Genomic DNA, 12299 nt, shown 5'->3' with positions numbered 1-12299 from the left:
AAGCATGTCATTTATTGAGTACAAGGTTCACAAAACCTTAGGAACACAGAAGAGGTGTCCAGCTGCACTGGGACCCTTCCCACACTGATATAAACCTTTCTTTCAAAAGACTGAAAACATGTATTCTAATCAATGATACTATTTATATATCATAAGCAATTCAGAGATTAAAAATTCCTTTGCTTATATAATCATAGTTGATCTTCTCAACAACCCACAGAGTAGGCAGGCCATGTGCTATTATCCTCATTTTCAAATGAAAAATAAACTATAATTCAAAGAGATTTAGGAATCTAACCAAAAGCCTACTGCAACAACGAGTGGTGGAATTACTTAGAGTTATGATTCTGATCAGTTTACATACATTTAAAATCTTTTTTCAATTACCATGTTTTCCTTAAGGCTTAAAAGATTGGAAACAATAATTCTTTGCTATCCCTGTGAAAATACTGATTAGTCCTTATTGGCAATTACAAGTGTGAAGATACATTTAAAGTTCTTTGCATTGATATCAGATCTTTTAGAAAAAGCATTTTATAAATGGAGTTCTGTTTTTGTATTCCAAATATGGAATACATTGATTGAAATTATGGTTTAATTGTAAACTTCAAGTTCTTCAATATTATTTGTAGAGGAACATAAAGAGTTAGTTTTAAAGATAAACTGTCATAGATATAGGTATGCTCCATTAAAAATTCACACAAGTTACAGTCTGTGTCTTTATAGAATCCTGAGTATAGTTAGTTATCTATCACATCACTTAACAATTAATATGACATTTCAATACCTATATCCTGACCTTGAAAATCTGAATTAAGACCAGTTCAACCAATATGTATGGTTGGCCTACTAGGTACAGAACCCTCTCCTCACTACTGCAGAGACACAAAGATTAATTGATCATGGATCCTACTTTCAAGGAACTTTTAAAATAACAGGAAAGATATGATGTAGGGAATATGATTATATTACAAAGCAGAAAGACAGATACTATAAACCCTCTATAGAAAAATAATAATGGGGGTTAGAGAAACAGCATATACTTTTAGTAAGTGAATCTGGGAAGGCTTCCTGGAACAGGTGACTTTGAGAGAAGTCTTTTAGAATAAATGAAATGTGAACATATTGAATATGGTGGAAAGGCTTTATATTTTGAGTGAATAAGAAATAATTTATAGTTCCAGAAAGTGAAATTCAGCTTACATAATAATAAGTGGATTAGGGGAAGTTTGGAGAAGTAGGGACCAATTCATAGTAGGCTTTGAACAAGTGACAAAGAAGTTTGGATTTAGGTCATTTTATGTGGTTAAGCATACCAGGTTTTATCAATTGCTTCAATTCTCTGGCACATATTAAGCCCTAAGACCTTCATCAAATAAAGTTTGTTTTATTGAGTTCTATCTATTCATGAAGATATTCTATGCAATTAAAGGTAGTAGTGTCCATCAAGAATATAAAGAGGGCTTCCCTGGTGGCGCACAGTGGTTGAGAGTCCACCTGCCGATGCAGGGGACGCGGGTTCGTGCCCCCGTCCGGGAGGGTCCCACGTGCCGCAGAGCGGCTGGGCCCGTGGGCTGTGGTCGCTGGGCCTGCGCGTCCGGAGCCTGTGCTCCGCAATGGGAGAGGCCACAGCAGTGAGAGGCCCACGTACCGCCAAAAAATGAAAAGAAAAAAAGAATATAAAGAAATGAATTTATTGCCAAAACACTGCCTCAATGCAATCTCATTTCATATAACATAGAAGAAATACTTTAAAATTTATTGAAAAGGCACCAGGAAGAAAACTCGTTAAATGTATGAAATCATGCCAATATGACTTAATACTTTTATTAAATTTACTGAAATTTTTGCCTTAAAAAATCCATCACTGTTTCTAATAATAATATTATAAGAGTCAACCTCTTCTAAATATATATTACATGACAGTTGCTAGGCAATATTTGGGTTTTCACACACTATCTTTGATCATCACACAGCAGTTCTGTAATTTGGAGATTACTAATGCTAATTTATAGAAGACGAAATTAAGGTTCAGAAATGCCCAAGATCACACAGTAAAATAAGTTTTGGACATGGGATGATTACCCAGGTCAGCCAAGCTACAAAACTAGTATCACTTCTTTTTGCTATCCGAAACACCAAACTAGTACCTCTAAAGGTAAACCTGATTTCTGAAGATATTAATACATGTGGGCTTTCAAGATATGAATACAACTCTTCCATGATAAAAAAAAAAATAAGTGAATTATTTTCTATTTTCTTTTTCTACCTAATCACAGAAAAAAAAATGTGATATTTAAAAAATAGCAGGAAGTCCGTGGATACTAAAGCAAAGGCAAGACAGAATTACAGATTCTGTAAGAAACCATTCTATCCACACTTTTATATAAACTCTATTGGTACTGATACTGACGTTAAACAATGTCAAGCCAGTTTCAAGTATAATCAGTTCTTGTGAATCCCAAGTCACATGGAGCTTGAAGAGTGATACAGTACACATAAAATTTAATTTTCCTATATTAAAAAATCCTGCCAATGCAGAACTTCAAATATAATTCCTAGAACACAGTTGGGAAGATGACCTGATAATCAGAGAGAGAACACTGGTGAGAAGGCCGCCTTGGCTAAGGACATTTCTTGCAGAACTGAACTTGCTTTAGGGATTCCTAATAGTCATAAGGTAAAAGAGATTTCATATAATTTCACCCAGTCAGGTTCACCTCTTCATTTCTAAGCTCCTAATCTATTAGTGATGGTATTCGGAGGTGGGGCTTTTGGAAGTTACTTAGGTTATAAGGGTGGATCCCTCGTGAATGGGATTAGTGCCCTTATAAGAAGAGACCCTAGAGAGCTCCCTCACCCCTTCCACCTCATGAGGATACAGCAAGAGGATGGCTGTCTAGGAACCAGGAAATAGGCTCTCACCAGACAATGAATCTGTCAGCACCTTGATTTTGGACTTCTCCGTCTCTAGAACTGTGAGAAATAAATTTCTGCTGTTCATAAGCCACTCAGCCTATGGTATTTTTGTTTATAGCAGCCCAAAGGAACTAAAGACATAGGACAAATCACAGTCAGGGTGGCTACATTATTTAAATTACAACTGGAGGATCTCAAAGGACTTTGATTTAATGACTTACTCTTGGCTGGGATTTAAATATGAAGACATCTCCCAACTAGCATTTTTACTGCAAAAATTGCATAATTAACAATACTTGTATCTATAATATATTTTTTTACAACAGAAGACAGTAACTTGGAATTTTATTTTAGATAACTTAGAAGGTTCATTTTAAACTGTGTCAATGTTTCAGGAAACATCTTTTGGTTAAATCCTAAGACATGATGGGAAATTTGTATTTTTTAACTATGTTATATTATTACTTTCTTATAAAAATTGACAACTACCTTATTATTTAAGTTGATGTAGATATTTCACGGAAGTTAAGCTTCAAATTATAGCTCAATCTTTTCAGGATCTTCCAAGTAAAATATTGAGGTTTGTATTCCTTTTCCACTCACATTTATCAGATAATTTTCTAGATAATTCTATAAAGTTATTTAATAAATCTTTAACTTATCATGTGTTCTTTTTAGTCAATTTTATACAATATTTCTATGTCCCCTACTGAGGTGTCACTACAAAGCTTATATCTAATCTAGTTAAGATTTGATTCCACTTAAAAGGAAATAATAATAACTCCACCTAACACAGTTAAAGAGTCAAGCATTTGATGTGACCCAGAAGTCTTCTTTCACTTAATACCAGGGCCCATTTTTGTTGTTTTTTTAGATTTGGTATAATATCCATGAGGACCAAAAATATTTCTCTCTTTTTTCTATTTAGCATTTTGCTCTACACCTAGATAGATTAATATCCCCAAGGAGAGTTTGTCAATTGTCATTCATTTACCCAAAGCCCCAAGTTTACTTTCAGAGTGTCTGATCAGTATGAAGAGGGAGAAAAGAGATGTTGCTTATAAGCACATGATTGAAATGAAATGTCAGCACAATAGGATGTTAAATGTATTTAACACATACTAGACACAAAATAGTTTCTCAATTATGCTGCTTTTCTTGTCCATCCTCTTCACTTTTGGAAGTGAAGGAGAGTTTGTTTTGGGGGTGAGTGGACAAGGCTCTTTTTTCCCAGTTTTATTCAGATATAATTGACACATAACATTGTGTAAATTTAAAGTGTACAACATGCTGATTTGATATTTATATTACAAAATGATTACCATCAAGGTTCTTTCTGATGATACAGGAGCAAACTGTGGATCAACAGATTATCTTATTTTTATAGGTTAAACTCTTGCTTTATTTCAATTATATTCACAGATCACATTCTCTATCTGTTACCTTGTTATTTTATTTATTTATTCATCAATTTTCTGTATAATGTTTGTAATGATTTTTAAAAATCAAGAAAGAGATGTAAATAACTATAAACTGAGTACCCAAAAGCCATCCAAGGGCTTCCCTGGTGGCATAGTGGTTAAGAATCCGCCTGCCAATGCAGGGGACACGGGTTCGAGCCTTGGTCTGGGAAGACCGCATATGCCGAGAAGCAACTAAGCCCGTGCGCCACAGCTACTGAGCCTGCGCTCTAGAGCCCGCGCGCCACAACCACGGAAGCCTGCGCGCCTAGAGCCCATGCTCCGCAAGAAGAGAAGCCACCACAATGAGAAGCCCGTGCACCACAACGAAGAGTAGCCCCCGCTCACCGCAACCAGAGAAAGCCCGTGCACAGCAACAAAGACCCAACACAGCCAAAAATAAATAAAATAAATAAATAAATAAGCCATCCAATACCCTCTTCTCCATCATCTTCCTCTAGTACAGAGGTGAGATTTAGAAATGTGATCCAGTTTTGGCCAATGCTACACACGTAGAAATTATGGGGTGTATGAGAAGGGAGGACTTGGGCAAGCACTTTTTAAAGCATATCCTCTTTCATCCTCTGCCTTTTAGTGTCTTCCACCTGCCCCTTCTAATCCAGCCGGAAAAAGAGAACTGAAACCTGAAAACACAGAAATCATCTTGCAATCATAATGATGAAGGCCAGAAGGGGGACCATAACCTCATGCATCCATGCCTTTTTTTCTCCCTCCTTTCATTACTGATAAAGTGCACTGAAATTAAAAGTTGGGGTTCTGGGGAGATAACTGTGGTAACAACTGACAAACTTTCTTTTGTGTGATGCCATATAGCAAGTTTGCTCTTTTCCTCCTTCCCTGGATACTGATTTAATTTTTCACTCAACCTGCCTCACATTTAGGGTGTGATGATTCAAACATTATCACAGAAAAGATGGAACAAAAATATGAAGCTACTTCTTACCACTACAGAATTTTCCAGTTTTATATTATTCACAGACACTCAATCCAGTGGGCAGGGTAAGGAATTTCTTTCAAGAAGGAAAAATGCATAAATCCTGAATGCCCCCTTGAGGTGACACGTGTGTGGACCACCTTAAGAGCTCATTTGCTTTGGTTATTCTTTCTCCTTTGAGCAAACTCTTAGGAGCGCAGAAGCATAATTTTCAAGATGATGAAAAAGAAAGCAGTGAAAACAGGTGTTAAACACCGCGACAACTGCCACAGGAAAAGGTGTCCCCACGACGAGTCAAACCCTTTATGTTCAGTATACATACCGGGCTATGTACTAGAATTAGAATTGCAAATAAGGGAGCACGAAATTCAAAACAGGGATTACAAGGGGAGGAAAATTTTTAGAAAGTACTAAATAATCAGAGAAGTGATATAGACTCATTTCCAGTATTTTACAAGTTATTTTTCTGTTGATAAACTCCATCTCATATTAAGAAATATTGATCCCGAGACCTTTTGTCCCAGACATTTTCAAAATGTGTCTCTTTTTGTTGTTGTATTTATTTTATGTTGTTCACTTTATTTCCCCTTGTCTTATATTTAAAAACCTTACAATTCTCTATTACTTACAGCAATATCTTTCAGATACTTTCAATGAATTTCTGACTTTGATGATTTTAGTTATTTCTGGTAAGGTTCAATATAATTTTTATGTGACTTGACTATATATCACTGAGTTCAAGAAAAACTGGACTAAGAGGTGATGATCCAACCAGGCAAGTGGCATCCATCAATTTATTAAAAAAAACAAAAAACAAAAACACTCCAAATTTATTAGAAATTTAAAAAGGTGAAGAAAATTCTAATATTTCACAACTCCTCTCTGAAAAAATACACCATGTGATTAGAATGAATATTTTTTTATTTTTTATTGGAGTATAGTTGCTTTACAATGTTGCATTAGTTTCTACTGTACAGCAAAGTGAATCAGCTATATGCATACATATATCCCCTCTTTTTTGGATTTCCTTCCCATTTAGGTCACCACAGAGCATTGAGTAGAGTTCCCTGTTCTACATTAGAATAAATATTTTTATAAGCTCCTTGGATAAGTCATGATATTATAAAAGTCATACTCAAGGAACAACAGGGTTGGCTGATATCCTTCTAAGAAAAGTGAGTCTGATGAAGGACATTTTCTTTTTGAAGGCTTAATGTTACCTTTTATTTGACAATGCTTCCTGTGTAATATAATATACCAAATATGCATCATTAAGTATCTCTTCTCTCTTTGAGATGCTTCAGGACAATGCAATGAAGGACATTTACAGGGTTGAGTGAAGAATGCATATTTAGAACCAGAGCTGAATTGTTCACTATAAGAGAGAAAAGGCTGGGCTCTAATCCTCATGCTTGCCTTTTTCAGATATCAGCCTCTCTTTTAAATAAATGGTGAACTAATATATGAAGTGTACCAGACTTCAAGCCATTATTTGGTCAGAACATCCTCACATCTCAGTGAAGCCCTGGAGTAAAGCACTCAACCAACCAACCAACCAACCAACCAACCAATCAACCAAACAAACAAACCACTATTCCATTACCCTAGCTGGATTGTTTTGGGGTCTTTTATTTGTCTCCATATTCTAGAATTGCCTTTCCTGTTTATCCGTATTATTTTATCGGTTATTCGGTTTGTATATTTTCTAATGTCCGAAGTACTCTGATCCTATCGTCTGTTACTTGCTGTTAAATCCATCGAGTTCTTAATGTCAGTTTTCAGTTGTTGAGTTTCTGTCTGCTGTTACTGATAGATTCCTATTTTGTTATAGTTCTCCCTATTTTTATTTTACTCTGATTTTCCTTTGCTATCTTGAACATATTAAACATAGTGATTTTCAAGCAAATACCTGCCAACACAAATAATTGACTTTATTGTCTGTTTCCTTTCATGATCAATTTCACGGCTTTTCTCTCCATGCCCAAAGTAATTTTTGTTTGAATGCAAGATATTGTATATTTTCAAAAAATGAGAGAGAGTCCAGATGATGATATCTTCAATTAGAGAAGATTTACTCTTTCTTCTGCTAGGCAGGTAGAGTGGGGTGGGTGTGGCGGTGATGCTATTAACCTTAATGCAGCCATGCAAAGTTATGTCAAGGTGAAGAGGCTACTTTGCTAAGACCCAGGCTCCACTCTGGTTTCCTTTGTTCTTACTGGATGGTCCTTCACGACTCTCCTTGGAAATCCTTGTGAATCTCTGTCTCCTCAGCACTAAAACACAGCAAAAATTTCACTTTTTAAAAAGATTTTTATGACCTAGCTTTTTGGTTCCTGCCTGTGAAGCTTCAGATTTTGACACATGTCCTGAGGTGAAGACTGCATGTTGTTTTGAGGCCTCTTAAGTCTGGGATTTTGTAACATCAGCCCTGCTCCACTGTCATTGTGTTTTTGTTCCCACTTCAGCAGTCCTCCCTTAAGGGTGAAACCTAGATTATCAACCTCTATGTCAGGATTTTTAAGAGACGCTAGGCATTAAGAGGTTGAGGAGATCATCAAAGTCAATTTGGCACTCCCTCAAGTCCTTTCAGCTCTCACCTGTTGTTCTCACACACCTCTCCTTGCTTCCACCCACAGCAGGTCTTTATTTCCCAAACATGAATGCAAGGAACTCACGCTGCTTTTACAAAGATTTTGCTCAAAGCTTATGCAGCTTCGGAACTCACCAAATGTCAGAGTTGGAAACTACACATGTTTGAGACTTCTCAAGTTCCATTTTTGTTAGTTTAGCCCAGTGAGGATGTAAAAAGTTCTGCTAGATTCTTTGTTTCTAGCAGAAACCTTCTGTCAGGTCTAGCTAATATCTGCAATTTGTAGCCTGTTTGTCGATTCAGTAACTGCCACAGGGACCACTGCAGAGCCTCAGCTCACTTCTGAAAGGTTCTCCCTGTCTGCAATTTTACTCTTTTTAGTTCTAATTGCTCTCACTGCTCTTTAATGCCTTTACATATATCATTTTCATAATTCATTGGTTTCTTTGTTTTTAGTGAGAGTCTTGGCCTACTGTGAACTATTTCATCCTTCTTGGAAATGGAAAACTATTGTTTGAATTTCCATTCCTCAACTGAAACCCTCATTCAATTATAAAGTATTTTAAGACTAGCAAAAGACACAGAGAATAATGTATATCAATTACCAGTGTATCCTCCACCCAGCTTAAGAAGTAAATGTTTGCAAATCAGCCACTTCCCAACATAATAAATAAACCACTGCAAGTACACTAGAAAGTCCCTGTATATAATTCCCTCCCACAAATTATTCATTATCCTGAATTTAATATTTATCATTCTTATACACATCTTCATGCTCTTTATTTACACGCACCTATAACCACACCCACACACTCGCAACCCTCCACACACACGCATTCAATTTCATAATGTACTACTTAGAATTTTTTGTACGTTTCTAAACTTTATATCATGGTATCATACATTATATTCTCTTGTTCAACTTGCTTTATAAAAATTCAACTTTCTTACTTTAAAATTTGTGTTGATACATGTAGTTCTTGTTACATACTTTCATCGAGCATTTGAATTTTTTCTGTTCTGTTGCCACTGCAATCGATACAGCTATGAATATCCTTATAGTTTCTCCTTTCACAGGTATAAGAATTATCTGTAGAGTATACACCTAGAAGGAGAATTGCTGGGTCATAGGTTATGCACATGTTCAAAGTGAGCAAATTGCTCTCCAATGTGATAATACCAATTTAAATGCCATCCACATTTTACGGGAGTTTCTGTTCCTCTACGTTCTCACTAACATTTAGAATACTTAGCATTTATAGTTCTGAAAATCTGATGGTATGAACTGGTATCTCATTTTGTTATTTTTTAAATTTATGTTTTCTTATTTATTGAAGGAATTTTTATATATGCTACATATTAATGCTTCTTTATTATATGTTTTGCAAAATCTTTTCTCAGTCTGTGGTTTTTCTTTTTCACTTGGTTTATTGGGTCTTTTAATGTACAGACACTTAAAACTTCAAGGTATTCATTTAAATCATTTCTTTTTCTTTATAGCTTGTGTATATTTTTGTCTTGACTAAGAAAGAAATTCCTTCTCTAAAATTTCTCCTAAATGTCTTAAGTGCTTACTGTGCACATTTTGGTTTTAAATCCATCTACAATTAATATCTGAATAAGGTATGAGATAAGTATCGAATTTTTTTTCACATCTGTAGCCAATGGACTCTTGCAATGCTACCTATATCATCTACTAAGTTTTCACATATGCTTATGTTGTTTTTTTGAATACCTATTCAATTCCATTCATCTATTTGTTCTCTCACCTTATATTTATTTGTAAATAATTTACAAATCTTATATATTTGTAAATATGTATTTCAAAATTAGCTGCCTATTCCTGGCATTTTTCTGCTACATATAAATTTTTATTATCAGTTTTATTAATCTAGATAGGTGAGAATATGCTGTATAAGCAAATAAATCCCCACAAAATTTTAGTGGCTTAAAAAATTGTGGCTCTCCTCCAAGTGGTGAATGAGAGATTTAGGGTATTTCATCTGTGGCCTCATGTCCAATCTCAGTGGCCTGAAGCTCACCCATGATGCATATCATTCCCTATCATGTTCTCTTGGCTAGTGCTAATCGCCCGGCCAAACCAATTACATGAGAAGCTGGAAAATGTAGAGGTGTACAGCTTCTGCTATACATATAAACATTCATGCAAAACCCACTGTAACTTTAATTCTATTTCACTGTATTCAGAGATAAAGTTTGAGAGTACTGATTTTTTTAAATTACAACTTTAATTATTTAGACTGGTTTTAGGTGCACAGCAAAACTGAGGGGAAGGTATAAAGATTTTCCCTAAACCTCCTGCCCCTCCCCTCATTTATTGCCTCCGCCATGATCATTAAGATTATCAACATCCCCTATCAGAGTAGTACATTTGTTACAATTGATGAACCTGCACTGACACATCATAATCATCCTAAGTCCACAGTTTCCATTATAGTTCACTCTTGGTGTTACACATTCTATGTGTTTGGACAAATGTATAATGACATATATCAATCAATATGGTATCATACAGAATCTGTTCACTGTTCTAAAAATCCTCTGTGCTCTGCCTGTTTATCCCTCCCAACCACCTAGTCCCTAGAAACCACTGATATTTTTATTGTCTCCATAGTTTTGCCTTTTTTAGAATGGCATATAATTGAATTCAAACAGAATGCAGCTTCTTTAAGATTGGTTTCTTTCACCTAGTAATATGCATTTAAGATTCTTCTATGTCTTTTCATGGCTTAAAAGCTTATTTCTTTTCAGTGCTTAATAATATTCCATTATCTGGATGTATCACAGTTGATTTATCCATTCACCCACTGAAGGACATCTTGGTAGCGTCCATGTCTTGGCAATTATGAATTAGCTGCTATAAACACTGGTATGCAGATTTTTGTGTGCATTCACATTTTCAACTCTTTTGAGTAAATACCAAGAAGCGTGATTGCTGGACTGTATGCTAAGAATATGTTTAGTTTTGTTAGAAACCACCAAATTTTATTTCAAAACAGTTTTACCATTTTTCATTCCCACCAGCAATGAATGAGAGTTCCTGCTGCTCCACATTCTCATCAGCATTTAGTGTTGTCAGTGTTTTTGGTTTTTATTATTCTATTAGATGTGTAGTACTATATCATTGTTGCTTTCATTTGCATTTCCCTAATGACATATAATGTGGAACATCTTCTCACATGTTCATTTGCAATCTGTAAATTTTCTTTGGTGAGGTAACTGTTAAGGTCTTTGGTGTATTTTTAATCAGGTTGTTTGGTTCCTTATAGTTGACTTTTAAGAGTTCTTTATATGTTTTGGATAATTGACCTTTATCAGATGTATCTTTTATAAACATTTTCTCCCAGTCTGTGGCTGGTCTTCTCATTCTCTTGACATTGTCTTTCTTATAGCAGATGTTTTTAATTTTAACAAAGTATACATTATTATTTCTTTCATGATCATGTCTTTGGAGCTAAGAAGTCATCACCATACCCAATGTCAATCTATGTTTTCTCCTCCATTAACTTCTGGGAGTTTTATGGTTTTGTGTTGTACATGTAGTTCTGTAATCCATTTTGAGTTAATTTTTGTGAAGGGTATAAGGTCTGTGTCTAGACTCATTCTAGCACCATTTTCTCTGTCAAAGGTCCATTGGTCATATTTATGTGGGGCTACTTCTAGGCTTTCTATTTTGTCCAATTATCTATTTGTCTATTCTTTTGCTAACACCACACTGTCTGAACTATTGCAGCTTTACAGTAAGTCTTGAAGTCAGGTAGTGCTGGTCTTCCAACTTTGTTCTTCTCCTTCAATATTATGTTGACTGTTCTGGGTCTTTTGCCTCTCCGTGTAAACTTCAGAATGTTTGTTGATGTTCATAAGATAACTTGCTGGGATTTTGATTGGAATTGTATTGAATCTATAGATCATGTTTGGTATAACTGAATATAATATTGAGTCTTCCTACCTGAGAACATGAATTATCTCTCCATTTATTTAGCTCTTTGATTTCATGTGTCAGTGTTTTATAGTTTTCCTCATATAGAGCTTGTACACATTTGGTAGATTTATATCTAAGTATTTCATTTGGGGTATTTACTATATATGATATTGTGTTTTTAATTTCAAAATTCATTTGTCCATTGCTGGTATATAGGAAAGCAATTGACTTTTGTATATTAACCTTGTATCCTGCAACCTTGCTATAATCCTTATTAGTTCCAGGAGCTTTTAGTCAATTCCTTTGGCTTTTCTACATAGATTATCATGTCATCTGTGAACATAGACAGTCTTATCTCTTCCTTCCCAAGATGTGTACCTTTTATTTCCTTTTCTTGTCTTACTGCCTTAGCCAGAACTTCCAGTATAATGT

The sequence above is a fragment of the Neophocaena asiaeorientalis genome, unplaced genomic scaffold (assembly GCF_003031525.2).
Source record: "Neophocaena asiaeorientalis asiaeorientalis breed wild unplaced genomic scaffold, Neophocaena_asiaeorientalis_V1.1 scaffold6, whole genome shotgun sequence".
NCBI classification, from domain to species: domain Eukaryota; kingdom Metazoa; phylum Chordata; class Mammalia; order Artiodactyla; family Phocoenidae; genus Neophocaena; species Neophocaena asiaeorientalis.
The sequence above is the reverse complement of the archived record's forward strand: the minus strand, read 5'-3'. Positions refer to the sequence as shown.